Source organism: Peromyscus leucopus, chromosome 12 (genome assembly GCF_004664715.2).
Source record: "Peromyscus leucopus breed LL Stock chromosome 12, UCI_PerLeu_2.1, whole genome shotgun sequence".
Classification (NCBI taxonomy): Eukaryota; Metazoa; Chordata; class Mammalia; order Rodentia; family Cricetidae; genus Peromyscus; species Peromyscus leucopus.
In genome coordinates, this window is record NC_051073.1 from 64,265,562 (window position 1) to 64,291,105 (window position 25,544).

The following is a 25,544-nucleotide window of genomic DNA, read 5'->3' on the forward strand; positions in this document are numbered from 1 at the left end:
AGGCTAAAATGATGAGTTATAGAAAATAACGGAGCTGGGTTGCGGTGGCGCACCGCTTTAATCCTAGCACTCGGGAGGTGAGCTAGGCGGATCTCTGTGAGTTCCAGGCCTGCCTGGACTACCAAGTGAGATCCAGGACAGGCAACAAAACTACAGAGAAACCCTGTCTCGAAAAACCAAAACCAAAAAAAAAAAAAAAAAAAAAAAAAAAAAAAAAAAAAAAAAAAAAGAAAGAAAGAAAGAAAATAACGGACCGTTGCAGGTGCAGGGCAGGTGTCACGGCCCACTTTGAGACGAGCTTTGTAAATGTAGGTGCTAACATAACTTCCCAGCGCTGCTGGAGTCGTTGTGAATACTGAAAGAAGTGGCGTGTGCTAAGCACCGGGGACAGTGCCCAGCACGTAGCTGTGCCCAGCACGTAGCTGTGCCCAGCACACAGCTGTGCCCAGCACAGCATTCCCTAGCTCTCTCCAGCTTCATTTCCTGCCTCTGTGAGGCAGATATCTTGCAACATCCCCGTCACACAATAGGTATGCTGAGAGGGGATCGCCCTTTCCTTTTTCTGTTGCCTTTCTGAAGAATGAAACCATTTCTCATTTTCCCACCTCCAGGAAATCCAGCTCTCTGCATTTACTCCCTCAACAATAGCTACTGAGCTTATTCTCTGACTAGGGCTGCCCGCTGAGGAGTTCCAAGATGAGACATGGATACTATTTATCACTCTCAAAGAGGTGAGTCCTTGGGGAAGGGAGGACAATTGTCTTGTTTGTAACAGAGGGAAACGGGAGTACCAGTCATGTGAGTGCAGGTATAGTACAGGCATGGTGGCTCACTTCGAGTTAGAAGGCAGAGGTTCGTTCACCAAGCCAGGCCAGTGAGTAGGTCTTGGGAAAAGAGGCTGACTTGGGCGTGTACAGGTGGTGGAGGGAAGTCCAGGCAGTCCACTGCCTGAGCCACAGCACAGTGGCCGTGTGATGGCCTGCAACCAACTCAGAAAAGGCAAGAGAATGGGGGAATCGTGCCGCTGTGGGGAGCTGAGTGCAGGCAGGCCTCATACAATGGCTCCATACTGTCACCACACGAGAGTTCTTTCTTTCTTTAAATATTATTGTCTTGACATTTTTTAAATGTATTTTTATTTTATGTGCATTGGTGTTTTGCTGTAGGTGTCGGGTCGCCTGGAACTGGAATTATAGACAGTTGTGAGCTGCCGTGTGGGTGCTAGGAATTGAACCCGGGTCCTCTGGAAGAGCACTCAGTGCTCTTAACCACTGAGCCCTCTCCCCAGCCCCCCTAACTGAGGGTTCTTAACAGGCCTTTTCTTCTGATGTGCTGTGAAAGGAAAAGGAAAGCATTAGCATAAACCAGGTCTCTGCACCGAGACCGCTGCCCTGTGGATGGTACATCTATGTCGCATGAACGAACTGGCACTAGGTATTCACAGAGGAGCGAACGCAAGTTCAGGGAGGTTAGGAATGTGCCCAAGGTTACACAGCTAAAAATATATCAACTCAGAGTCAAACTCGGGTTTGCCTGATCCACAGCCAGCGTTCTGAGAAAAGGCCCTCGGGCCTTCCCTGTTCTGCCTGTTTGCTTGTGGACACACCTTTCTCCCCAGCTCCTGGGTTTCAGGAAGTCATGATGCATCATGTTCTGAGACCAATAAACTAACACAGAGATGGAATGTGTGCAATCTGAAAACCAGACTCAACAGAAAGCTGCTTCTAGCTCAGGGTCAAGGAAAACGGCCAAAAAAGATGGGTCCCCTCCTCCCCCTGGTAGGCCCGTGACTATCCTGTCAATCTTGGTTATCCAGAGGGAGAAGAACAGGGTCACGGCCCGAGATTCAGCTTAAAAAAGAAAGCCAAAATGCAGGGAACCCTAGGAGACTCGTTTTCTATATCTTCTTGCCATTTAAGCCTGGGAGATTATATTTAGAGGGACATTCTGAGTCAGGAAATACCATGACAAATGTTTGTCTGGCATAGAGCGCCTCAGAAAGAAGGCTCACAACGCCTGCTCCCTCAGCTGGAGCTGACACAGCGAGACCCAGGACAATTTGGGATTTGTGCTACAAATCAGGTTGAGGGACTTGGTCTGACTGAGCACGTGAGCCCAAGGGCCTGATTAGGGTGTTAACCCTTCTGTTTACCTGAAGCCGAGGCCCAGAGAGACGTGCCAACCCACCACAGCTCACACAGACCCGAAGAAGCAGAACCAAGATGAGGGGCCAGAGATTCGACCTCCCGGCTTCTCCATGGAGCTGCTCTAAGGAGGGTAAACTCACCTGACTGAAGGACCAAAGCTGATAACTGTCCCAGTGGCCTGTGATTGGTTTTACTGGAACGATTGAATTTTTACAACTAAAGGTGGTGGTGCAAATCATCTAGTCCGCCGGTCACATTTTATAGATGAGAATGTGGGGGCTCAGCACCAAAAAATAAAAAATAAAGGCTTGCTATAAGGCCAGAACAATTTTAGCTATGGAATCTGGTAGGTCACAGATCTGCCTGTGGTCAACACTGAGTGATCTGTCCATTCATGTCTGATAAGTGTGGACCACTCGGCTATGATGTATATATGCATGTGTGTGTGTGTGTGTGTGTGTGTGTGTGTGTGTGTGTATAATGTGCACATAGCAAACATATATCCGTGGGTATCCATAGTATACATACATACTGTGCATGCATGTATATGCACTTGCACATATTATGTGTCTATCATGTGTCTACATAATATACGTTCCACTGACCCTGATACTCACCATCACCCCTAGCCCCACACACTCAAATGTGGAGCTCCCAGAGGTAACCCCATCATATCCTTACCTTTAGATAAGCTTACTGTCCTGATCAGAATACCCAGGACCAGGCAGTTTGAATAGAAAAGGTGTCTATTCTGGCTCCCGGTCCTGGAGGTGGCCAAGTCCAGGAGCACAGTGGTTGGCACCTGTTCAGTTCTGGCGAGGGCAGCCTGCTGCTTCCCGAGCTGGGTAGCAGAAGAGCAGACTGGCTGGAGACAAAAGAGACAAAGCGTGAGAGGCAGCCTCACTCCTCACTGTAGCTCTCGCTGTAACTACCCCAGCCATGCGAAGGTGAGGAGCTTTTCATCCACTCCTGAGAACTCTCCCTCTACACCCCAAACTCCCTCTCCCCTCCAGCATCAATCACCACGTGGAGGAATCAAGAGATGAACGCATGAACTTCGAGGGGACACACTCAAACCATAACACTTATCTTTCTAGTTTTTACAAAGGAGATAACATGTGGCTTAATTTTAAAGCAGCCAGAAGATTTCTCAGACGTCTGGTTCTTCCTTGGTTTGAAAGTCCCTGCATTTTGGCATACAGACTTTGAAGCTGGATCCAATGCTCCATGGCGTTTGTCGCACAATTCTGGAGTATTAAATAGATTTACAGCATGCCTGGTGAAAAGAAACTTCCCCTAACAAAGATTTGTTCACCTTCGCAACTTACCTGGTCCCACAGCCACCTCCCTCTAGTCAGCTCGCAAAGCCCTGCAAGCCACTTTGCCCTGGGGAAGAGAAGCCTGGGAGCCCCTTCTGCCTCTTTGCCAGGAAAAGCTCCATTTGCCTTGCTAACCAGCTGAAGCCGCTCCCCAAGGAAGCACTTTCTGCAGTCTGATAGGAGGAAAGCAGGATGCTGTTCCCCTGAGATTCCTACAATCTCCTCACCATCCTCTCAAAGCCTCCCTCTCTAGATCTGACGTGACTTGTTCTTTAAAGCAGGCTTGTGAGAAAGATGCGTTTATGCCCAGCTTTGCATTCCTGCACAATCCTTCTGGCGCCGAGGCTGGAAGTGATCTGTGCAGGGCACACAGCCAGCCTAATCATTCCCATACTCACGGATGCAGGGAATCCCAGCTCACTGGCCCAGGGGAGAAAAGGCACCTCCCTCTTTTTGACGGGTGTCTCCTGAATGGATGTGCTTAGCAGTCATGGCTGCCTGGGGGGAGGGATAGGATGAGCTGAGTCTGGAAGGATGGGTAGGATTTGCTAAGGCATCTGTGGCAGGAAGATGGGGCAAGCCATGGTTTAGGATAGTAAATGAACCTGGAAATGGGGTTAAGCATTTAGGAGAAAGTCAGGTACTTGTTGGGGAGGAGGAAGATGAAACCAGTCAGGGTCCTAAGGGGGACAGGGGCTACCTCCCAATGGGATCATTCCAGGAGGGTTATGGGTAAAGCTCTGAGCTGGGCAAGCCTCACACAGTGCAGGGAATTAGACCCGGAGCCAAGCATTGTCAACGCTAGGCACAAAAAGACAATGACCAAGATGGAAAAAGTTACGCAAAGCAAGCTGTTTTAGAAGAAACCGAGGACACAACCAGTTAGAGGCAGTTACCCAGGGGGAGATCCAGGGAGTGAGGAGGGTCCTGTTCACAATTCAGAACCTCATGCATCCACAGGTGCCTTCGGGGCCCAGGTGGATGGCCTGGCAGGCTGCATACATTTTGCAAAAGTAAAAAAAAAAACAAAAAATTTAATCATAGTTTCTTCTTACAATACGCGTCGAATGTTGGGTGGCTTTTGGGTGGCGGTGGGCATCTTGGAAATCTGGTGAAGGGGGAGATGGGTTTGGGAGGTGGGCTGTATCTAAATGACTTTTGTGTGGTCCGCTCAATTCGTTGCTAGCCCTCCCATTGCCCTTGGATTGCGTGGCTGTCATCTTGGTAGAGAAGCAGACCCGGCGTGCCCACTGGGGAGCGGTCACCATCCCTTGCTGATCTACTGCTGAAAACTGACATCTTGGAAGATGTCTGAGCTTTAGTTTCCCTGGAAACTGATAGGAAACAACACAGAGGAGGTTCCACTGGAGATGTGCATGTGAGGGAAGGAGAATGGTATCATTGAGAGAGGCTGGCCGAGGTAGGATCTCAGTCAGTCTGAATATATATATATATATATATATATATATATATATATATATATTCACATGACCTGAGGAAGCATGGAGCCTAGAGGATCCTCTAGAGTCACAACAGAAAACTCACCATGTGCCACTCCACTGAGGACATCAAAGACAAACTAGCTTCTAAGAGTCATTGTCACCATCCCAGCAGCAGTGAAGAGATCTAAACAGGAGACATTGGTGCCCCTCTGGCTACGAGACTATTGAATAATGGTCCCCAAGGGATTGGGATTTCCCCAAGCATATCATGTTGGAGGAAGGGAGAGGCCTAAAGAGTCTGGTGCCAGCCAGAGGAGTTTGTCTTCCAGGAAGAGACTTCATACGGCCTGACAACTAGTTAGACAGTCTCACAGGACAGATGCCTGCCTGGATACAAATGGACAGTGATGGGCAGGACTGTACCCTGACTAAGTCTGCTTAGTTATACACACCTCTTGTCTTCTATTTAAAATTAAACCTTGGGCAGAGAGACAGTTCAGGTGTTCAGAGCACTTGTCACAGCCTGGCAGTGGTGACATACTCCATTAACCCCGACACGTGGGAGGCAGAGGCAGGCAGAGCTCTGAGTCTACAGAGTGAATTCCAGACCAGCCAGGACTACAGAGAGAAACCCTGTCTTGAAAAACCAAACCAAACAGAAGCCCTTGTGACTCTTACAGAAGACTCAGGCTTGGTAGCCAGTTTTCCATATGGTCACTTACATTGTCTATAACTCCAGTTACAGGAGATCCAGCACCTTCTTTTGACCTCTTCAGGCATCAGGCATGCATGCAGTGTGCAAAGATAAATGCAGGCAAAGCACTCAGACACATAAAATAAATTTAAACCCCAGCTTCATATCAAGACTCCAAAGATGGATATGGGAGCTCTTGGGCCTCTTTGTTTATTTCTCTCTCTGGTGTTGCCACGTGGAATAAATTTCCTTTCTCTGCTTTGCACTATTATTTTGTCTCATTGATTGGCATGTTGAAGACAGGTGGCCAAGCATAGCCTTGTAAAGGGCTGCCAGAGCCGAGGCTTGGGCACTATCAACCTCAGAGACACTTATCATTTCAAAGAATATTTAAAATCAGTTCCTGCACAAGAAAACTTGAGGTATTTGAAATCTTAGTTCCAGACGAAGAAAATGATAGCGGTCTTTCCAAATTTAAAAACAGTTTGGACAGTCTATGTGATTGCTAGGCATGGTGGCGGGAGGTGGGGGCAAGTAGATCTCTTGTGAGTTTGATGCCAGCCTGGTCTACACCGAGAGTTCCAGGCCCACCTGGATTACATAGTAAGACTCTGTTTCTAAATGATAGATGATAGATAGATAGATAGATAGATAGATAGATAGATAGATGTAATTTTAAAAATTTACATGATTTATGATCAGATGTGAACTGAAACAATTCATTCTAGCTGACCAGTGGTGAAAGAAAATACAATGTCCATCAAATCTATTAAAGACTGGACTGTATTTCTGCTCTTCTCTAGAAAACTGCATTACAAACTTGTGTCTCAGCGGTAGGGTACATGTAGGCAAGAGATGAAAAGAAAGCCTTACAGGTATTTCCCAGGCAACTAAAAACATTGTTATTCTTCTGTATTTTGTGATAACTGTGTTATTTGTAATCATTTTTAAATTTTGTAAATTTTGTTGTGATAAGTAGACATTCATTCCTGTGTCTAGAATTTTATTTACAATTACAGTATAGTGATTTTAAGCTCTGACCAGGAAAGACCAGGGTCCACAGTTAGATCCACAGGTATACATCCTTGGCCTGGTCCTCCCTTCAGAGAAGTCCTTCCATTGCTCTACACTGACTGAACAGAGGTCTTGGGAGGGGAGGCTTCCCAGCCAAACAGTGGACAGTGTATCAGGAGGCACAAGCTGAAGACAGCGGGCACAGCTAGGTAACATGGAGACAAATTATATCAGTCTTGAATGTCAAACACAGCCTGCATCTCATCCCAGAATAGATTGGCATAAAACCCAAACTCTGTATTAAGGGATGAAAGGATTCTTTAATCTGGGCTTGTAGACATTGCTCGCCAGAGTGAGCCACGCTGGATCACTTGGGACAAAGTCTTGCACCCTGACTAGGGAGGAGGCATATGCTTCGTTTCTTCTTTCCCGTGGTCTGTGAGTCTGTATCCCAGGAAACCTCTGGATGAGAAATGTAGTGAGCACATACCCGGTTATGGGGGAGGAAGAATCACTCTTGATTCAGACTTGGTATAACACTCATTTATTCACACAGTAAGATTACAAACAATATTTATCCCATCTTCCAAATGGAAGCAGGAGTACCTCTCCAGGTGTACAGGTCCGGACTCGCCACGTCTGTTCCTCTGGATCTTGGGTCAGCCTTCTCTGGTCAGCCACATCTGCACTGGGGACAGGATCTCATGTTTCTGGTGGAGGAGAGTTGTCTCTCGCGAGGGCCTGACGAGCTCTCTTGGTCGGGTCTGAGGCTTCATCTTTTATATTCTTTTCTGGCTCGGTTTCTAGTCTTATCCCTACTTCTACACATAGCTTATAGCTTATCACTCCTCCATTTGTGGTTTGCTTACGTCATTCTATTGCTTATCACTCCTGACCAGGGTTGTTCAACCTAGGCCTTACATGTTCCTTACAAGAAAGAACTGCGGTTCTCTAGGAAGGCTGGGGGCACAGCATAGTCAGTATAGCCATGACAGCCTAAGACTCCGTGGTGAGGTCTGCAACTGGGATGCTAACCACACATTTGTCCTTCCTGGCAGGAAGAAGGAGCTGGCCTGCTGATCGCCTCACCCCTTATCCTCCAAGGCAGCTCTGTGTGGCCAGTGCCCATCCACAGACAGAAGCAGACATCCCTACAAGGGTCAGAGCCCAAGTTTGGGACGGAGGTGCCTCCATGACCTCTTTCCCCAGCTCTTTCCTGATGGGTCCCTGGGATGTATCCAGAGTCACTGCCTGTCTCCTTTCTGGTGGGTCTCACTCCATGCCCATTCTTTGTTCTCCACTGGAAGGGGGATGCCTGGGTTCTAACTGGCTAGTTTCCTGGCCTCATTTAACCTGTCTATTGAATACCTCTTCTTGGGTCTCCCAGGATACTTCACAGGTGATGTATTCAAAACCAAACTCATTAATACCAACAATGCTACCCTTACAACATTGCTGGGCTTTGCTGTTTACCTTCTTTCTCCCTGACCCTGCCTTACTTAGGCTTCTATTACTTCCGGTCCAGACCGCCATCTTGACTTCTGTTGAGTCTTGCTCTGCTTCATCTCTCTGCCCCATGAACCTACCCAATACACAGTGTCAGGTGTAATGTCTTAATCATAGACCATGGCACTCAACTGCTCAACGACCTTCTGTGGCTCTCCATCACCTTACACACTAAACCCCAACCTACCAGCTTGACCATCTGTAGTCAAACATGCATGTGATATTGCAGTTACTTTAAAACACAAAACCATGTGTCATGATTTGCACTCAGACAGGGGGGTCTCTCTCCCCTCTCATTCATTTTAGTCAGAGAAATTCATAAAAGGACGGGGCCTGGTAGACAGTTGGTACTTGGGAAAGGATGAGCTCTACAACTGATCCATTTCTCCTTGGTCATCCGGTCTAGATTAGTACTCTCCTGTTTCTTTCTCCTCCCCCTACCAGGCCGGTCAAACTCCGTACTCACTCTCTCCTTCCTGCCTCACTCAACCCTCTCAGAAGGTCCCCACTGAGGGCCTTCCTATCATAGCCCTCCTGACAGTCCCTCCCAGCCCCGGCTAAGACGTGTGCACACCACACAGTGTGCGGGCAAGTGCACACAGCACGCACAGACACGGTCGCTTTGTCCACGCAGCCTTCCTTGCTTCTTTCCCCTCCCCCACTCTCAGGCACTCCTCTCTCATCGTCTTCACAGTCTTTGAAGACTGGGAAGAAGCAGGCTTGCTCTTTCATAATGACCCTCCCCGAACACACCAGGGTTCCATGGGAACGACATGGATTCCTTCCAAAGCTAACACCCCCAATGACCTAACAACCGAAGACGACAACTCTTTTTTTTTTTTTTTTTTGGTTTTTTCGAGACAGGGTTTCTCTGTGTAGCTTTGCGCCTTTCCTGGAACTCGCTTTGGAGACCAGGCTGGCCTCGAACTCACAGAGATCCGCCTGGCTCTGCCTCCCGAGTGCTGGGATTAAAGGCGTGCGCCAAAGACGACAACTCTTAACATCGCTCCATGCCTACGTTGGGGCCAAGCTTCTAACACACGAAAACGTAGGAGAGAAACTACATACAAACCCACCTGCTGCTTCAAATGCTAACCTTCTCTGGAAAGGCTCACAAACATGCCCAGGAATGATGTTTCACCAGCTCTCTGTTAGCCAGTCAAGTCAACACTTAACATTCACCATCACAACATACAATAGCATTTTTTTTTTTTTTTTTTGGCTTTTTTTTTCGAAACAGGGTTTCTCTGTGTTGTTTTGGTGCCTGTCCTGGGATCTTGCTCTGTAGACCAGGCTGGCCTTGAACTCACAGAGATCTGCCTGGCTATGCCTCCTGAGTGCTGGGATTAAAGGTGTATGTCACCACTGCCCGGCTACAATAGCAATTTTTAAAGTCTAGCAATAAATTTAAGGGGGAAAAAATGTGCACAGCCACCTGAGAAGTACCACACACACTTTACTAGGCTAGGAAAGAAGCCATGAGTAAACTGATTGTATTGCTCCTGGACTGGAAAGGATAATAGAGGAGTGATGTCTAGGTTCACATGTATCTATTTCTCTGAAAAATTCTAACTAATACATCCATAGAGTACACTTAGTTTGTTTTTTTCTGATAGAAAGTTTAGATGTGTGTCAAAGTACAGACAGAATCGTATAATAGTATAATAAATATTCATGTGAACATTACTCACCTTACATTCTTTTTCTTTGAAAGTTTCAATTGTGGCCAAAGGGATTTAGCACACAGTTTACAATCTTTACAAGTGAGTTTACAGTCTAGGCATGTTAAATGCACCCACACTGTTGTACAGCCATTTCCAGGTGTCTTTTCTGTTTGCAAGACTGATATTCCACAACTTAAGCGATCCGTCCCCGTCCCCGTTCCCGTTCCCCCTAGACTCAGACACACATTTCTATGTCTCTTATGTCTCTCAGAGTGTGTAGCTCATACAAGTGTAACAACACTGCCTCGGTCTTTTGTGTCTCGTTTATTTCACTCACGTGTCCAGTGTTCACCCGGGTTGCAGTGTGTACCAGAATTCTCTTCCAGAAATGAATAATATTCGGTTGTAGAGACACGTCACATTTCATTTGCCTGTCTATCTGTTTGTATCCATGTGCTGTTCCCAGCTTTTGGTTCTTGTGACAAATGCTACCACCAATCTTAAACGATCGGCAGCTCAGAGCCGATCTGGTTTCATCGGCAGTCCCACCGACACCCCATCCCATATAATTTTGAGTGGGGTATTTTATAAATTACATTTTCTGTTTCATAAAGGTTCGTTTCTAGGCATAACATGATCAGAGCTCCAAGCCAACACACATTCTTTTACCCAGAATGCCTTGAATCAGTTGGGCATGAAGACAGAGAGAGCAGATGAGGTGGGAGGGTCACCACAGAAGGGCAGACGAGCAAGAAGTGGAAGCGGGTCCTCCATTGAGTCATCCTGCAGAGCAGGCAAGGCTTCTTTGGGGACTCACACCTTGGAGGAGGAGGTTCTTTTGCCCCCAATACCTGGAGAAATAAGACTTTGTACTAGGAGGACACAGCTGTAACCGGGACCTTCCATGCCGGAAGGGCCTGTGTTTCCCTTTCTGTGGCCTTGCAGAAAACACAATCAATCATTCTCATCCTTTCTTGGAGGTCCTTCTATTTATTCTCCCAGCTCTCCTTTTCTTGTTCCCGTAAGTTTCATCAATGGCTTCTCAACATCCCCCATGGACAAGGGCTGGCTTATGCCCCTCATGGCCTGCTCAGAAAACACTTCCTTCTCTTCTCATGAGGCCAGCAGCCTTGTGTTTCCTCTTACCACCTTGCTGGTCGGAGGAATCTGCCCATCCCTCACAAGGAGCCGCAGTGAATCCTGAGTAGCCCAGAGTCTGGTTTCTACCCTTCATCGGTGCCTCTCAGTAATTCCACGGTATTGTGAACAGGGACTGAGCTGTTCATTAGGTCAGAGCGCTCAGGATCCAGTGGTCTCTGTGATGAAATCACAGGCGTGCCCAGAAGTGTGCTTCGCTAATACTGTGAGTATTTCTCAATCTACTCAAGCTGGCAATTAAGATAAACCATCACAAAGAGCAAAGGAGATGGAAAAAAGGTGGAAGGTCCAGGTTGGACTTCCCAAGGTGGTGTCTAGAAGATGCACCAACATTTGTGAAAAAGAGACCAGAGAGCCTGGACTAGCAAATGAGTGAATGCAGCCCGAGGTAGGGGCTGTGATGACTCAGAGTTAGAAAGACTCATTCGTGACATTGTATGGACAGGTTCCACTGAGTTTGGGCAACTGCAGGGACCTGTGTGGCCAAACATGAACATAGGGCCACAGCAGCAGGAAAGTACATAAAGATGGCTGCAGAACTAAATGGCCCTGGACTTTAGAGCCTAAAGAGGAGCCTGCTAGGGCTGAGGAAGGTCAGAAGGGAAGGAAGGGCAGAGGCTCTGCCTGCAGGAAAGAAGTGGTCTTCAAACCCTCACACATAGCAGAGTCACAGGCGGGGCTTGTCAGAACAACTGGTTGCCTCTACTAGGGCTTCTGATTTAGGGGGTCTGGGGTGGGAATGAAGAATGTGTATTCTCTAGCAAGTCTCCAGGAGATGCTGATGGTGCAGGGTCAGGAGACGTCTTTGAGACTGGTGGTTTGAGTGAGAATGGCCCCCATAGGCTCATATATTTGAATCCTTGGTTCCCAGTTGGTGGAACTGTTTGGGAAGGATTAGGAGGTGTGGCCTTGTTGGAAGAGGTGTGTCCCTGAGAGTGGGCTTTGGGGTTTCAACACCAGGCCTAGTCTCCATCTCTCTGCCTCCTGCTTGTGGAACAGATGTAAGCTCTCAGCTACTGTTCCAGCCTGCTCGCTGCCATGATGGTCATGGACTCACCCTCTGAAACTGTAAGCAAGACTCCAGTTAAGTGCTATTTTTTTTTACAAGTTGCCTTGGTCATGGTGTCTCTTCACAGCAACAGAACCGTATCTAAGACAGAAACCAACTTCATCAAAGAGATCAGAGGAAGGAGTGTCCCGGTGGTGGGGACAATTCCCTTGTTACACAAATTTCAGCTGCAAAGTCTCTCAGAACTTGGACTTTCCATCTTGAAGATGGGGTTTGATGATAAGGTGAAGGCCAAGAGTTGATTTATGCACATAATAGAATTATGTCTGACAAAGTAAGCACTCAGTGAGTGTTGTTATCCCTTCCTCCCCAGAATGGTGAGGTAGCTGGGATGACAGGCAAAGTGCTCGGCAATGCCAGGCATTACACATATTACGCTTGTGTTCAAGAACCAGTCATAAAAACCCAACTGGAGCAGCCTGAACAATGAGGATAACAAGAAGCCCGTGGGTCTGGGGGTGGTGTATGTGTTAATCATGCATGATGGCCTAAGCTTGACCCCTACCTAGCTCTGCAGCCCCAGACAGTTCTGTGGATACCTCAGGACTGGATCAGGAAAGAAGGGAGAAACGCCTGAGGGGCAAAAAAGGCAAACGTTTTCTTACCGATGGTAAACTTTTTTTTTTTCCTCACAGAGAAGAGTTCCTCAGAAAAGCTTAGTGGCCAGAACTGTCACATAGTTGTCCCTAGCTGCCAGTCAGGCTGTGAAATGAAGAAGAGCCTGAACTTTCTAGACTCTGGTGGAGATGGCAGGGAAGGGATGTTGAAGTGGGCGTTGGGAGCCAACCAAGGTCTCTGCCATGTGATGGCTCGAAGTTTGAAAGCCACAAATTCTATGAGCCATGGGAGTTTGAGACCCATAATTCATTCTGTATTTTTGTGATGGCTGGAATAAAAAATGTCCTGTTCCCCGCCCCCCCAGGCTCAGGCATTTGAATATTTGGTCCTCAGTTGGAGGTGCTCTTTGGGGTATGGCCTTTCAGGAGGAAGTACATCCCTGGGAGTGAGTGGTCTTTGAGAGTTTATAGCCACACCCTACTTCCAGTTCAGTCTCTGCTGCCTGTGTGTGGTTGAGATGTGATCTCTCAGCTTCCTGCTCTGGCCTCCCGCTGCGGTGTGTTCCTTACCACTCACAATCTCTAGTCCGCTGGAACCATAGCCAAAATAAACTCTTTTTTCTCATAAGTCACTTTTTGCTACGGTATTTTATCAGAGCAACAAAGAGTAACTAATCCAGTCCTTCCTGTGTGTGGAGCAGAGTGGGAGAGACTTGGCTACTTCTTCTGGGAATTTTCTATCACACTGTCTGGTAGGCTTATTTGGAAGCAGATCTTTGTCTTCCATTCCTTCTGTATCTCATATCCACCCCTAGAGTCTCATAGCTCCCCAAGCTCATGACTTCCTTGACCATTCACTAAACTAGGTCCCAAATCTGCACCAAAGACACAGCCTGTCAGTGGCCTGGTCCTCATGGACCTTCCAGGCTAGAGGGTAAGGCAGCACCGGAAGTCATTTTTTAAAAGTTCCTAAATAACAAGAACTGGCTTGTTTGATCAACAACAATAGATAAGTTTGCTCACAAACTTCCTTTAGGAAGAAGAGGAGGAGGATGAGGAGGAGGAGGAGAAAGAAAGGAAGGAAGAAGGAAGGAAGGAAGGAAGGAAGGAAGGAAGGAAGGAAGGAAGGAAGGAAGGAAGGAAGGAAGGAAGGAAGGGTGAGAAAGCTAGCTAGCTCTCCGTGACGGGTTTGCATGTTGACTGACTCTGCTTCTTTGAACATTGGTCCGCTCTCCCCTCCTAGACTCACCGGTTTCTTCCGAGGACAAGGCTGATTTAATGGCCGATTTATTACCGTGTCCTCAGGGACACATAGTAGGAACTCCAGAAATATTTGAGGTGGAGAACAGCATCTAGTTTATGTCTTTAATAAAGACTGTTCAGTTGGCAACCGGGCTCGTATTTGTTTTGGGTGTGTACTCTCTGGCTCACTGGGGTACAAGAGGAACAATGCATTGTTTTAAGCTTCATAAACTGTTTTGCATGAACCCCTCCTGGCACCACATACACATATCTTGCCCCAGTGAGGCTCCTGCAGGGAGGCGTTAACTCCCAGAGCCAAGGCAGGATCAAATGTCCTGGAGTAAGCGTCATGTCTTGTCTATCCCTCACGCATCCCCTTTCCTTTGAAGATACAGTGAGAATTGGCTCTTTCCACCGAAGGAAGAGAAGGCGCGGCTACAGGGAGCTGGACTCAGGTGCCTTTTCTCTCCTCTGTCTCTCTCACTTTATTTCTAGCGTTTTCGTTAACACACATATGCCGATCCTAATCTCCAATGCCCAGAGAAGTCTTCTGTCAACCTCTGCCTGTTCTTACATCTTGAGGCTGAATCTACTAGAAAGAGGACCCCCCACCCCACGCCGCCACAACAACAAGAACGATGACGACGTCAGTTTATTTTAATTCAAAGAAACCAAAGCACTGTGGGACTTTATTATAATTTGTCTGTCAGGCTTTTTCTTATGCCCTTGACACATTTCTTTCGGCCTCGGGTGAGAGAACGGTGCAGCAGCAGTGGACTGTTTCGTGGAGTCCCCCATCCCCCATTCTAGTTTGCTCTCTATGGATGTGATAGAGACCCTGACCATTAGCAACCGGGGAGGAAAGGGTTTATTTTCTCTTACAACTTACAGTCCATCATGAAGGCAAGCCAGGGCACGAACTGAAGCAGAGGCCGGGAAGAGACACTGCTTTCCATGGCTTGCACAGCCTACTCAGGCTTCTTATACAAGCCAGGACCACATGCCCAAGGGTGGCGGCACTGCCCGAAGCAGGCTGGACCCTCCCACGTCAGTCATTATTAGCCAAGGCTTGCCTACAGGCTGATCTGACGGAGGCATTTTCCCCTGCCCAGTGGAGGGGTCCTCTTCCTGGATGATTCTAACTTGTGTCAAGTTGACAAAAAAAAAACAAACAAACGGAAAAAAAAAAAAAAAAAACTGACCAGAACACCCACGGACATCCCCGTGAGCTTTGACTACCTGGACTAATTGGAACAGCGTTACTCTGGGACACGCTTCGGAAGCCACCTGCTGCCTGGAAGGCAGGCAGGGGAGGTCAGCACGACCTGATGCTTAATTATGTCCAACTGTTTCTGCGTCTTGATCCACCCACAGGAAGGATGCTTGGATATGAAAAGAATCATCGCTGTGTGACTGGGGCTGTTTCTTCTGTGTGGCAGTCAGGGAAGCTGGCTGGCCTGGAGTCAGGACAGTTCTAGGTTCCAATCATAGTTGTAGATCTTTGGGCATCTTTGTGACTGAGTCTTTCTGGGCCTCTGTTTCTCTATCTACAAAATGAGGCAATGACTACTTACCTAGGACATCGATCTATAGGATGGCTGCGATTGTGTCGCTGATTCATACATTGGTTGTTAGGTGGCTGGGGGTCTATGTGGTAACTTGACTGCAGGTGGGTATGGTTAGACATACTGGCTCGAGCTGTCCTTTCAAAAGTTTCTAGGTTCTGGGCCCTGAACAGTTTTATCAGTTGTGTTCTTATTAATTCTTTATTGGTCCCTCAGCCCCAGGTCTACTTCATTCATTTACAGAAAACTGAGCCCTGTGTTTTTCCTGCTGGCATTTGATTCAGACACTGGTTCCTACAGGTGTTTCCTGCCACTTGAGTGGACCTCCTTGGAGCTCTCTGTCTCTGTCTCTCTGTCTGTCTGTGTGTGTGTGTGTGTGTGTGTGCGTGCGTGCGTGCGTGCGTGTGTGCGTGCATGCATGCATGCCTATGGAGGCCAGAAGAGGGCTTGGACTCCTTCTCCGGAGCTACAGTTACAGGCAGTTGCGAGTCTCCGAACACGAGGAACTAAACTTGGTCCTCTGGAAGAGCAGCAAGCGCTCTTAACTGCTGAGTGTTTCTCCAGCCCAAGCTTTTGAGGGTTACTTTCCAGGTCCCCCCAGTGAGCGCGGACGCAGCCTTGCTCTACATGCTCGGAACACTTACTTCTGGACACTTTCCTGCTGTGGCCAGAAGGGAGGTTTCGGGGTGGAACCGTTGTGCCAATCTGACATGTGGACCTCGACTGACCGTCCACCCTCCTCTGCTCTGGGGAGCCCTGGGCGGGCCTCACTCCTGCTGGTCATTCCCCGCCCCCCATACCTTAGGGAAGGGGGCTGGGGAACAGAAACACACAGTGAGACACACACAAACACAGACAGGAAAGCAAAGGAGACGTAAACAAATCGGGGAGAGGGGCCTGCAGACAGCTGGCAGGAGCTGGAGGTCTGAGGGGGATGCTCGCAGAGAGAGAGAGAGAGAGAGAGAGAGAGAGAGAGAGAGAGAGAGAGAGAGAGAGAGAGAGCACAAACTGAGCATGCAGGGGAGAGATGCAGTTTAAGAGAGAAGTTAGATGCAGGGCCGGATAGGACAATACAGTGGCTCGGCTGCAGACTTGGAAGTTGCACCCAGGAGTCTTCCTGCTGAGCTTGTTTCTTGGCTTTCCGCAGCCAGCGGAGGAAAAGGATCGTGTTCAGAAGACACGCTTTGGAAAGCGGGCCAGGCAGACTTACAGGGACAGCTGGCCTTCAACTGCAGTTGACAGCGGCCAGCCCTTTAATCCAGGGCCTCGGCTCCAGGCAAAGCAGGGGAGCTCAGACTCTCCCCGCAGCTTCTCTTGGGACAAAGATGAGGCTCCCGTGGCCCATCCCAGCCAGGGCTGATGGAGCAGGGGATGGCACAGTGTCCAAGGACACACTGGGGAGCCTGCCAGAGACCTGAGGCTGCACCCCTCTGGACCAATCTAGCCTGATGGGGCCTCTGCTGGCATCTTGTGAACATGGGGAGTAGCCAGCCCCATAGCTGAACAGTGCCACCCTCCCCATGCTGTACCCAAAGGCACATGCTGTCCCCTAGGCTTCAGGAACACCTCTCTTACCTCAGAGAGACTAATAGACAGACGGTCATGTTCTCCGCACAGAGAGACATGGTCACTGGAAAATGCCTCCCTGGGCTAGCTCCTCTGGTTTCCAGAAGCCCCCAAAGGCACAATCACCTTAAAGACCTCAAGTACACTCAGAGCCCAGGGGATTCCTGGTCCCGAAGCCTCTCCAGCCTGTTTTGTCTTTCCCTAACTCTGTCTCATTTCTCTTCACCTGTCCGCAACGGCTAAGGCGCCTGCTCTGCCCCTGGCATGGTGGCCTGCTCCTAGGGTTTCAGGAGCCTTTCTTTATCCTTTCTTTATCTCTGGTGGCCAGCTCCGTGGCTGGCCCAGAAGGCCACTGGTGCTTGGGCCCCAGGAAATATGTTTCTGTTTCCCTGTGGAAGGATGGAGACTCAAAAAAAAAAAAAAAAAAAAAAGCCATCCAAGTGATGTTGGGCCCTCAGAGTAGACATTGTTGTGTGAACTATGTCAGAGAAAACAAAGCCCATCTGTAGATTAGGAACCTGAGCCCATGTAAGTTCCCAAGGTAACAGCATCTCTCTTCTTCTCACTACCTGTATGAGTCGGCATGAGCTTGAGGGTGCCCTGCGAGGTCAGGCGGAGCCACTCCAAGAGCTGGTACCTGTGGCGTTGTCTATGGGGAGGCAGCCTGAGCCTGCATCAGCATCGGTGGTCTCCACTTTGTTTCCATTTTCCCACACCATCGCATTGCATTCTCCCCACGCCCTTCCAGTGGGCAACCCCAAGTCTGCAGGGCTGAGTCAGTTACTGAGAGGTGGTGCTGTAGCCACGACCCCAACCAAAGTCCAGGATTCAAGGCCTAGGCACTTGCCACTGCAGCTTTAAGCTTGAGACACTGGTCCCACAGAATACCACCTCCCTCCCTTTATTTCCCCCTGCAAAGGAAAGCCAGATGCAGCAGGAAAGATCTCATCTCCGGTGGCAAAGGGGGATCAGACAGTCCCAGAAACAAAGAAAACCTCCAGCCTGGAATCGGGGGTGGGGGTGGGTGGGAAGGTGGGGGGGTAATGTGTTTCCCTGGGAGCACACACCCTCTCTGAGCCTCAGTTGCCCCAGGAAAAGGGGATAATATTAGCCGTTCTTTGCTGGTTTTGTGAGGATGAGATGAGATGGCGTATATACGAAGTAGAGAGAGCAGACTCTAAAATGGCGCCCTGGAATTTGCCTCCTGACATCTACACTTTCTTCTAACCTCCTCCTACATGGCGTTCAGGTTGAGTGGCGTGGCCAACAGGATCCGGCAAAGAGGTGGGATGTCGCTTTCAAAGCTAGGTCTTAGGAAAGTATGGAGGCTACCTGCTCGGTTGCTGTCTCTTTGTGGGGAAGACATTGCCAGGCTGTGAACAGCCCTTTGGAAGGTTTATTTGAGAAGAAACGGAGCCTCTCCTCCACAATTTTAGAATGGATACTATAGCCACAGTCAAAGAAGCCTGCAGCCCCAGGCCCTGGCCTAAGCCAGACTTACCAGCCTAATCACTCCTCAGTTCCCAGCCTTCAGAAACGATGTGACATAATGCACACACGTTTTAAACTCTTGTTTGTGCAGCAATAGATACGCATAAGATAAGTGCTTGGTCAAAGTTATCTATTCAATCATTATTAATATTAATAAGCGTTGGAATTCCTAAAGAATAATCAAGTAGGTCCTAACACTGAAAATCAATGTAGGCTGGATGTTCTAGTTTTCCTTATGCTGTGGTTGATAAGACCTTCTCACCAAAATCAATTTAGGGCAGGAAAGGGTTGGTCTATAGTACGCTCCATTATGGAGAGAAGTCAGGGCAGGGAGGGAAGCAGAAACCACGGAGGAATGCCTCTTACTGGCTTGTTCTCTGACCCATGCTCAGTCCAGGCCACCTGCCTAGGGATGGTGCTACCCACAGTGGGCTGGTCTCCACCACAGCAATTATCAGTCAAGACAATCTCTCATAAACATGGCCATAGCCTAATCTGAGACTTGCCCAGATGATTGCAGGCTCTGGCAAGTTGGTAACTGGAGCTAATGAGGATACGGGAAACGGTGGCTCTCACTTGTAATCCCTGCCCTTGGAAGGCAGGGTTTCTGCCATTTGGATGCCAGCCTGGGGATATATGGTGAATTCCATGCCAGCCTGGGTCACAGAGTGAGACCCCATCTGGGACAACAATAGCAATAAACAAATAAACAAAAAATAAAACAAATAAACAAAACCAAACATCAAAGAAAACTAGAATGAATGTTTATCAAAACCCTCTATTCTTGGAAAAATCTTTCTTGTCACCTAAGACCTAGCTTTGAAAGTGACATCCCACCTCTTAGATGGATTCTGTTGGCCACACTACTCAACCTGAACACCATGTAGGAGGTGGTTAGATGAAGGTGTAGATATCAGGAGGTAAATTCCAGGGTACCATTTTAGAGTCTGTTCTCTCTACTTCATATATGACATCTCGTCTTAAATTCTAACTATGTCAGATTTCTATTAAACACACATGGTCTCAGTTATACAGTTACATGGAAACAGAACTTTTGTATATTAGTTCATATCTGAGAGGAGACGATTTTGTTGAGAGAAATCACTTTGATGGTTTCCTCACGTGCGTGAGGCTGAAAGAGATCTGCTTTTCCAGTAGAATGGCTATTGGACTTCTGTGGCAATTTACATTTATGCTTACATAAATTTATAAAAGGGAAGTATCCAGGTGCCTAGCTGTACCCGCTGTGTGTCTACTGTTCCAAAAGCACGTGGGTGGCCACGGTACTACCTTATGTAGGGGATCTTTTCATCACTGCAGGAAGTTCCTTCCCATGTGCCGGTGTGGATGCTCAGCAGGTTCTGAATGTGTGGCTTGTGTAGGACATAGGGCTCTATGCGTGTCCGAGGCCCTGTCCTCCTCCCAGCAGCTCTGAGGCAGGAGAAACTGAGTCCTCTGTTCTGGCAGGCACAGCCCACAGGTGCAGTCACTGGTCCTGGGGAGAATGTTCCGCTGTGTGTGTGTGCCCATCCCTGCAGTTTCTGCTGCCTCCCTCGGTCCTTGGTGTCAATAGTTGGGTGTTCGATTGCCAGGGTTGTTCAGCTGACACTTCAAAAATGTCCAGAGCAGAGCTCAGTCCCCTTGCCTGCCCCCCTCCCCTGCCCAGGGACTGCGTTTCATGCGTGACACTGCGGCCCTTTTACATGTCTACCGACTGTGCACCCAGGTTGAATTCTCTTAGTTAAGCCTTCGAGGCTTTGTCTGCTCCTGCTCCCTTCCGCCAGCATCTTGTCTCAAGTCCTGCCCTCTGTGGTTCAGATGCTCTTAGGGACACCGTACTTTGTGGAGGGGCAGCAACGGAGGACGCAGAGGTCTTAGCGCGGAGGACAGAAATACAGAGCCTGCATGGAGACCGGACCATTTCTTACAAGGTAGGTATCTGAGCACAAGAGCCAGGCAAAGGTGAGCGGCCCACCCCCACCCCCCAGGAATCCTCCCATCCCCTCCGGCTGCCCCATTGTTCTCCTTTCGCCTGTAACAATCCAAGTCCTACTACCACTCATTCATTCACTTATCATTCATTCCGAAGCCTCCACCTTGCGGAGGGCCCTAACCTGGACTCTGTGATACCAGATCCAGATATGGAAAGAGGTATGCCCTGCCCTCTGAATGCAAAGAATCCATTAGACGAAGTGAGCGGTTGGAAGACATGCCAGAGAAGCGAGGCTCATTATTTTTGTGCTTCCATCTTACCTGATCAAAGCGGAGCCCAGGAACTTACCCGGGACACTGAGGAAGCCAGCAATCAGGCAACAGAGATAGGGTTCAAGGCAATGCACAGAACCAGAGGCCCTGCTACTGATCCAGGCGGGGTATTTAGCACTAGGTGCCTAGATGAACATAATCTAAGTGGTGGTCTTTGAGGAGGGAATTCCGGAGCCATGCTCAAGAAAGATCATTCAGAAGACCCTTGCTAGCCCATCATAAAGAAGCTGGTCCAGGAGTCAGAACCCGAGGATAGGAGCAGAGGGGAGAGAGGAACATGGCATGGGCACTGGCTCCTGTCCAGCTGGGAGCTGTCCTTCTGGGCTTAATTCACTTCCTGGTGCAGGCAGATGGGGGCGGAGGTAAAAGGAATAGCTCTCTGTCATTGTTCTTTTCTTCTCTCCTTCTCACCTATAGATCTACACAGCGACAGAGCGCAGAAGCGGAGCCAACAGTGAGATCACACATATCCAACTGCAGTGAATAAGAAGAGCCGAGCGGCAGCCTAACCAAGGCCCACTGCAGTGGAAAGGCCTGCTTGGGGGCTGCTGGGCCGTCATTTCAATGCTGGAACTGGCTGGTAGCTCCTGTCATTCTTGACAGGGTCGGGAGGGAATTCCTGCTGACCACAGGGGCTCCCAACTCTCACACTGTATGGAAGGAAGCATGGAGAGCGAGCTGTGTTGGACAGTGTGCCTGCCAGGGAAGACAGAAAGAAGAATGTCCAACTTGCTGAAACCGGGGCATGACCCAGTGGGTGTTTCCAGTATGTGTGGCTCTTTGATGTCCTTTGGCAACATTTTTCTTCTGCTTTCCCTCAGATCTCTGGCCTAATGTTGCGTAAGGGATGCAGCGAGTGAGGGATGCAGCGAGGAGAGCTGGGAGGCTCACAGTCACTGCCTCCCAGCATGTGGCCTGGGACTCCAGGCTGGAGTGTTTCCGATGTCCCCTGGTGGGAGGCAGGGCAGGGGGAAGCTGGACTGCTTGGTGTAGAGCCGCTGCTTGGCTACACCACCGTTAGGGCCACAAGGCCATCCGATGCCTCTGTGTGAGTTAGGAAAAGCACCTCCTGTGTGCGGATACAGCTCTTCTTGGCTTGGCAACAGAAGGCTTAGAGTTCAGCTCCAACGCTTTGGTGGGTAACCCACATGACTATGCCCAGCGGCTGCCTCCCCCATTTCCCCTCCAAGTGCAAATAGTGGGCTCAGGGTTGAACGCAAGAGGAGGACTAACAGAAAGGAGAATGGGTGGGGGCTCCCAGAACTGTTCAGGCTCAGAAATCAGCCATCTAAGAAACAAAAGCCACGCGAAGCCAGGGTCTAATATTAAGACTGAGGTCTTGGCTCCCGGGAACCTTTCTCAGAGCTGCAAGGCACAGGGAAGGCAGGGGGGCGTTCCAGGAGTGATTCCCCAAATGTCATCTTCCTTCCCAAGTCCATTAAGTGCCCTTACTCTCTGCTCACACTCACACACTCGGGTGTTAAGTAGGTTTTGATTTATGCGTGTGTTTAATACACGTCTTTAATATCTGCCCGTAATTTTAGTCTTTCTCTTGAACTCCAAGCTCCCAGAAAGTGCAGACCGCGCACTAATTGAGCATCTTTCTCAGTGAAATGTCTGGCCCATCGCCACCTGGTGCTTTTAGATGATAATGATGACCATCAAGTTCCGATTCCTCGCTGTGGCATTTCAGACTTTCCATCATCTGGTCTTTCGCCTGTTTCCTTCCCTGTTCTCATTATTCTGTCTCAACACCCCCACGCACTAGCCCAACTAGCTGACACCCCCCAGGCCTCTCATCGATGACTTAGCTGCTGCTTTTATGGACACCGCCCTCTTCCCTCCCTCCTACCCCCTGAGGATCCACACCCAGCCCAGCTTTGGAGAGCTAATTCCAGAGCTGTTCTTTGACAGCTGTCCTGAGTCCTTGTGCAGGAGTGATCTGTGCCTTGGCTTTCCTGTAAACTTGCATTTGACTTCTGACGGCAATCTTCACCTTTTACCGTGCACAGGCTGGCTTCCCAGTTAGGGCCCCGTACCTCATCCACACCCCTCTCTGCACCCTTCACTCTGGGGATGGCGACCTGGGATTCAGCAAGTCCCACCTTGCTCCGAGTGTGTGTTTGCTCATCATCAGTATAGGTTGGACATAGTGGTCTCTAAGGCCCATGGAGGCTCCGGTCGGTCTCTGGCTCACTGAGTCCCAGATGAATACAGGGTTAGAAGGAGATCCATTCAGCTAAAGAAAAACTTCAAGTTTTGGGGTTGCTGAGAAGTTGGACATTCAAGTCGGTTAGTCCCAGGCCACCTGGTTTTTCTCCCCCCGTAAACGGAAACAGTAGTGAGTGGGTCGGAATAAATGGCACCAAGAGTCGATGTCTGTTGCTCAGCCCTGGCCTCGCCTGAAGTTCCCCTTCCGCCCTTCTTGAGGCAAAGGTTTGGCTCACACTCTGGCAGTGGTGGCCGACGCTGTCCTGTGTGTGCCAGGTCCCTCTGTGCGAGCTCAGGACTGCATGTACCATGACAGCCAGCAAAGGAGCAGCCTGGCCTGCACCGAGGCCTAACCAGGACCTATTTTTGGTAGTTAAATTGCTAAGCATTTAGGGCTTGAGTACCCTGACAAATCCTTTTAAAATAGGCCCGATATTGTCTCCCCAGAGTGACTCAGCACCCCATACAGTAGCTGTGATTCACAAAAGTGTGGGCACCAAGGGCGTGTGGGTGCTTCTTGGAGGCTGCTCAGCTCTCCCTCCTGGAACCCAGAGGGGTCACAGCCAGGAGAGGCGGTACCCACACGCCATACCCTCGGGCTTCCGGAATACCACTTTCCTCGCAGTAACAAGCTTCTGTTCTGTGCGCCCGTTGCCAACCCTCCAAGGCAAGGGCATTTTGTCGGGACAACTTCAGAGCTGCCATGGAGTAGGGAGACACCCTGGAACTCTGCTACCTCGATGTGGGGCAGACGTTGCCCTTAGGACTGGGAGGATGGGAATGCCCCATCTGGTAGAGGCCTAGCCAAGAGTCTCTGGGCGTCAGGCCCATCCCGGCTGCTGACTCACAGTGGGGCTCAATTTCCTACGGAGGGCAGGCCCAGCTCTGGGGAGCCCTGAAGGCTTAGTGGTGTTGATGCCGCTATAGACTAGGGCCAGTGGGCAGGGAGAAAGCCCTGCTGGGCCCCTGACATTGGGGCAGTGGAGTGGACCGGGGTCGGGGAGAGAGTGGGAGGAGGAGGAGGTAAGGTCCCACTCCCCAGGTTTGCAGAGGCAGCTGGTTTGAGTGAGGACGGCGGGAGTCAGGCAAGGCAGGACTAAGTCCAGCCTGCACGCTGGCTTCCAGAACTGCCGGGCCATACAGCTCTCAGATCCCATAGCTGGCTTTAAGAGTTCCAGTTTCGCCATGGACCCTAACAGACAGGCTAGGAAGGTTCAAAACCGAGTAAGCCGAGTTCATATATAAAAACTCAAGATCCATTAGAATCCCGTATCCCACTTTGAGCTTCCTCTGCATCACAAGGGCCCCAGAAGTCACTCCATCTTCTCCTGTATCTCATTACACAAATATGAGATGACCGTAGGTGTCCGCTTTCTACTGCCCTCTCCAAATGCTGTGAGAATGAAGAAAGACCCAGAACGTGGGTGTACACTCAGAGGCTCCAGGTAAAGTGCTGCTGAGTCTTGGCACGGAATGGAGAGAATGTTTAAAACGTCCTCAGAAATGTTTTTGTAGCCTCTAAGTTCTGTTTCTGTGGGGTGAGAAGCACTGTGTTTGCGTGTGTGTGTGTGTGTGTGTGTGTGTGTGTGTGTGTGTGTGTGTGTGTAGAGGTGGGCAGGGGAAGTTCAGTGCTTTGGGGAAAGGGTGTGCATAGTTGCCATCGCTGAGGTCTTACGGTCAAATTAGAGTTTCGTGAGTCCCCAAAGTGACAAGCTCAAAAGCCAGCTGCTAAAGAGGCAGGGTTTTCAAAAGGTCTGGGAGCAGATACAGTTTCTGTGCGAGCGATCTCTACAAGGCAGGAAGAGGGCATGGGAAACCCCAGGCTTTATTTCTCCTGGTCACAGGAGAAGCGGTAGAGGGAAGAGGTGGGGCGTCAGCTTAGCTGGGCACACATCTTCGTCTCCCCAGCCAGGGCTGCAGTCCGGTGGGGGAGGTGTGCCCCACAGTTCAGGATACGTGAGTGTCTGACCACTCAGAGATTCCCTACGCCAACTTAGGAGTGTCGGTGGCATGGCATGGGCAGTCTCTGTGTGCTCCTAGGAGCTACTGAGGAATTGAGCTGAAAATCCAGCTGGGGAGCTTGGAGTAGGGAGGGCAGAGAGTATGGCTAAGGCTGCTTGGTAGAGATGCCATCCATACCTCGGGGACTTGTAGGGCCCGGAAGAAATCTTGCAGGGGCCATGCCAGATGTCCGCTCACCGTGGCCACGTGCAAGCCTCCCGCAGGCCAGCAATTCCTAACCAGAGCTGCCCAGAACCCTCCCTGTGGATGAGTTTCCCCCGCCCAGGCGCCACACTCTTTGTGAAGCATTCGTGGGTGCATGTCTCTGTGTGTGCATATGAGTGTTCCCGTGTGCACACCAGTTCACGTGCCTGTGAATGCCGGAGGTCAATCTCTAATGTTATTCCTCAGAAGTCACCACTTGGTTTTGGAGAGACGATCTCTCATGGGCCTGGGGCTCGCCAATTAGGCTATGCTGACTGCCCAGGCATCCCAGGAATCTCTTGCCTCTGCTTCCCTGGGATTACAAACATGCTACCCCACCTGATGATTTTTTTTTTTTCAGATGTGTGTTGGATTACACTCAGAGCGCTTCGTGCTCATGTAGCACCATCAACTAATTGACTTATCTCC

At 49.5% G+C, this 25,544-nt stretch overlaps 1 long non-coding RNA gene across 3 annotated transcripts; it reads left to right on the forward strand.

The window, feature by feature from the left end:
- The first annotated feature begins 331 nt into the window (after positions 1-331).
- LOC119088798 lies at positions 332-24,477 on the forward strand. Of its 3 annotated transcripts, XR_005092529.1 has the most exons (4): positions 332-530; positions 612-731; positions 20,253-20,365; positions 21,117-24,477. It is a non-coding gene; the product is annotated as an uncharacterized LOC119088798 (long non-coding RNA). The 3 variants fall into 3 exon arrangements; XR_005092527.1 differs by having other exon boundaries at positions 332-731; XR_005092528.1 differs by lacking the exons at positions 20,253-20,365; positions 21,117-24,477 and adding an exon at positions 2,159-2,385 and having other exon boundaries at positions 332-731.
- Positions 24,478-25,544: the final 1,067 nt, after the last annotated feature.